The 4,668-nt window shown below is 48.2% G+C and overlaps 2 pseudogenes; both read right to left on the reverse strand.

Annotated features, from left to right (window-relative positions):
- Nucleotides 1–393: 393 nt before the first annotated feature.
- On the reverse strand, nt 394–926 carry LOC134290214 (uncharacterized; annotated as a pseudogene).
- Nucleotides 927–3,593: 2,667 nt separating this feature from the next.
- Nucleotides 3,594–4,075, reverse strand: LOC134290215 (uncharacterized; annotated as a pseudogene).
- Between the last annotated feature and the right edge of the window lie 593 nt (nt 4,076–4,668).

Genomic DNA, 4,668 nt, shown 5'->3' on the forward strand with positions numbered 1-4,668 from the left:
AAATATCGCCTCATGTCATGATTCACGTACTCCGTCCCGTTGTCACTTCTCAATCGCTTCACTCGCCTACCTGTTTGGGTCTCTGCATACGCTTGAAAATCTTTGAAGCATTCCAGCACTTCCGTCTTCGATCGAATGAAGTAGATGAAGCACTTCCTGCTGCAATCGTCGACGAAGGTAAGGAAGTACTTGTTGCCTCCTATGGAAGTCGTTTCCATGGAACCAACAGATCACTGTGGACGAGTTCCAACACCTCTGCTGCTCTGGCCCCTTTGAATTTGAACGGTTGACGTTGATGCTTCCCTTCCAAGCACGGAATGCACGTCGGCATATCGGATTCGTCGAATTGCACACCACAGACCATACTGCGAAGTTGCTTCAAACTGTGTGCATTCAAGTGCCCCATAATCCGATGTCCTCCTTGGGCGTCGCGATGCACGATACATTTCTTCCGGTTTGGCGGAGACGATAGTCCGCCTTGCTGATCACCAACAGCCACAATCCGACCGGTCTGGTCAAAAACTTCACACACGTCCTTGGAAAACACCACCCGATGACCACGACTGCAGATCTTGTGCACGGATAAAAGATTCATCGCCAGTTCCGGAATGCACAGCACTTCCGAAACATCGAGCAGTTCGGTTGCATCACCAAAGTCGGCTTTGATTACCACGTTGCCCTTAGCAACGACTGGTGTCTCCATGTTGTTTGCAACTATGACACTATCACTCACCTCTTCTGCTTCTTTCAAATCCGATTTGAACCGACACATGTGGGACGACGTGCCAGAGTCGAAAATCCATTCATCTGTACTGGCGCGCCGGTGCTGTACCATGAAGGCCGAGTGTCTGTCGAATTTCTTCGGTGCTTGCTGGCTGCCTCTACGCTGTCCCTTTGGCTCCGACTTGCCTTCTCGTTGGCACTGGGATGCGTAATGGCCCGGCTGGTTTCATCGGAAGCATTTCACATGGCTTTTGTCCGGCTTGGATGACTTCGGCTTCGTCCTGGATTGTCCATAGAATACCCGACCCGACTCGCTTCCAACAGAGTCGTCAGGCCACCTGGAGAATCTTCGCCCGTATCGTATCGGCTCGCATCTGGATCCCGGACACTTCCAGGCCCATGATCATGGGCTTATACTGTTTCGGCAAGCCCATCAGAAGAATGCTGGACATCCACCGATCGTTCACCTCGAAGCCAATCTGCGCCAGTTTGTGCCTGTGGACATCAGCTGGTTGACGTAGTCCTCCACCGTAGCACAATCTACTAACTTCACTCCAGTCAGCTGCCGAAGTAGACCAAACTCCCGAATGTATCCGCTGTCCTGGAAAGCCGCCTGCAGACTGCCCCATGCTTCCTTGGCTGTAGCTGCGTTCTGGACGAGACTGTAGTTTGTCGGGTCGATGCTCAGACAAATTGTTGCGAGCGCCCGCTCCGATAGCTCTTCCGAAGGATTTGGTGTCTTGATTGCTGCCCAAGTTCCTTCCCGGATCATAACCATCTTGATGGCGAAGGAACAGGAGCTGTAATTTTCCTGCCCACGTAACCGCTCCGCCAATGGCAACGATAGGCTTCCTCCCGCTGGTAGGATTCTTGAATTCGTCGCCACCGGTGCTCCTCCAACGGAATCCGCTTGTTGGCTTCCTGCTCCTGCTGTTCCGGCCGGACCTCCGGCGCCTGGAAGTGCTTCTGAGCTGCTACCGTTCATGCTTCGTGTTGGGGTTCTCTGGAGCAACATCAATTTTCTTCTTGTATAAAAATCTTGAAAGTTTCAGTTCTTCACATCGGCGAAAAAATTTTCCTCAATTGTTTGTCCGTTGCAGGGCCGGATTTAAGGGGGGGCCAGGGGGGCCATGGCCCCGGGCCCCCACATTTTAGGGGCCCCCACAAAATCTAACTTCAAATGGGGAGCGAAAAAAAAGTAGTGCTAGAAACATCATGACTTTATTTTTATCACAAGTACTTTTACTCACAATATATTTGTGTGAAATATTGTGCTTCAAATTAGAAAGAAGCAGATATCTGACTTTTTATAAAATTTCAAACAGGAATACATAGTCAAAAAGTTTTTGCTAAAATTTCGTGTAATTTTCTGTTGAAAATTATTGGTATTGCTTTTAAACATTTCCTACATAGTTCTTTAAATATTTGCAAATGTTTCTATCAGAATAAAGACACATTCTCAGAGTTTTAGTGTTTGATTCCGCTTACCATACGTATAAATTATTCAAATCGATACCTAGAATTGTTGAAACATTTCTTTGAAGGTACTAGCAAGAATTTTAGGCGGATTTTTTTTTTTGCAATGATCTGGTCCGATTTTCTTTAATATGATTAAATTCATGACGAATTTTTCTTCCTGGCTTGAATGTGTAATTTAAGGCGAACTCTTAACAAATCCATAGGTTCCTTATGAAAATTGCAGTAGATATTTGGGGAGAATTTCTTGAAATATTTAAAGTTTTGCAACCACTTTTTGTTCAAATTGGCTAAAAATTCGTCCACCAAAGATAACCCACCATCAGTCGCTTGCGTGTACTGAGTACACGCGTCTCAGAAAAATGCAAAAAAATAATCGAAATTCGCACCAAATTGAACCGGGTGTTGGTCCTATTCCAAGATCCACTCTTCTTCTTGTTAGTAAGGCAGAAAAAAAATGAAAAAATGCACGGAAAGTACTCGAAAAATACGTAATTCTAACCTCACATTTTAAATGTGTACTCAGTACACCGGCGCGACCGCTGGTGTAACTTTTTTTTGAACCAGACCGTTACACGAGCGGTCGCGTCGTGTACTCAGTACACGGCAAACGTTATCCATTATGATTTATATGCTTTACTAGATACAATGTTGGTGTCTTCGGCAAAAATGTCCAGCTGGATAATGCGCGTCTGATAGTGGACATGTGGAACCGGTCAACACGATCTGGTTCTGTCCCGGGTGTCGGAATGGCCCTCGCGGGAACCTGTTTCGTGGACATTTCAGTTATGGCACCAAAACTAGGCATGCGACGGCTCTATCTTCATGATTTTTCATGTACATCATCTTAGCAACCATGAAAATGACCAGTGACCTCCCTGACTAACCCATGGCCACCGGAATGTGCCCTGGAGGAACCTGTTACGAGGACATTTTGACCATGACACCAAAACTAGGCTTGCGACGGCTCTATCTTCATGATTTTCATATCAATTATTTTAGTAACCATGAAAATGACCAACGACCTCCCTGGCCAACCCGTGGCCACCGGAATGTGCCCTGGAGGAACCTGTTTCGAGGACATTATGACCATGACACTGAAACTTCATCTTAGTAACCATGAAACTGACCAGTGACCTCCCTGGCTAACCCGTGGCCACCGGAATGTGCCCTGGAGGAACCTGTTTCGAAGGCATTTTGACCATGACACCATAACTAGGCTTGCGACGGCTGTATCTTCATGATTTTCATATCAATTATTTTAGTAACCATGAAAATGACCAGTGACCTCCCTGGCCAACCCGTGGCCACCGGAATGTGCCCTGGAGGAACCTGTATGAGGACATTTTGCACACCACAGACCATACTGCGAAGTTGCTTCAAACTGTGTGCATTCAAGTGCCCCATAATCCGATGTCCTCCTTGGGCGTCGCGATGCACGATACATTTCTTCCGGTTTGGCGGAGACGATAGTCCGCCTTGCTGATCACCAACAGCCACAATCCGACCGGTCTGGTCAAAAACTTCACACACGTCCTTGGAAAACACCACCCGATGACCACGACTGCAGATCTTGTGCACGGATAAAAGATTCATCGCCAGTTCCGGAATGCACAGCACTTCCGAAACATCGAGCAGTTCGGTTGCATCACCAAAGTCGGCTTTGATTACCACGTTGCCCTTAGCAACGACTGGTGTCTCCATGTTGTTTGCAACTATGACACTATCACTCACCTCTTCTGCTTCTTTCAAATCCGATTTGAACCGACACATGTGGGACGACGTGCCAGAGTCGAAAATCCATTCATCTGTACTGGCGCGCCGGTGCTGTACCATGAAGGCCGAGTGTCTGTCGAATTTCTTCGGTGCTTGCTGGCTGCCTCTACGCTGTCCCTTTGGCTCCGACTTGCCTTCTCGTTGGCACTGGGATGCGTAATGGCCCGGCTGGTTTCATCGGAAGCATTTCACATGGCTTTTGTCCGGCTTGGATGACTTCGGCTTCGTCCTGGATTGTCCATAGAATACCCGACCCGACTCGCTTCCAACAGAGTCGTCAGGCCACCTGGAGAATCTTCGCCCGTATCGTATCGGCTCGCATCTGGATCCCGGACACTTCCAGGCCCATGATCATGGGCTTATACTGTTTCGGCAAGCCCATCAGAAGAATGCTGGACATCCACCGATCGTTCACCTCGAAGCCAATCTGCGCCAGTTTGTGCCTGTGGACATCAGCTGGTTGACGTAGTCCTCCACCGTAGCACAATCTACTAACTTCACTCCAGTCAGCTGCCGAAGTAGACCAAACTCCCGAATGTATCCGCTGTCCTGGAAAGCCGCCTGCAGACTGCCCCATGCTTCCTTGGCTGTAGCTGCGTTCTGGACGAGACTGTAGTTTGTCGGGTCGATGCTCAGACAAATTGTTGCGAGCGCCCGCTCCGATAGCTCTTCCGAAGGATTTGGTGTCTTGAT

The sequence above is a fragment of the Aedes albopictus genome, chromosome 3 (assembly GCF_035046485.1).
Source record: "Aedes albopictus strain Foshan chromosome 3, AalbF5, whole genome shotgun sequence".
Classification (NCBI taxonomy): Eukaryota; Metazoa; Arthropoda; class Insecta; order Diptera; family Culicidae; genus Aedes; species Aedes albopictus.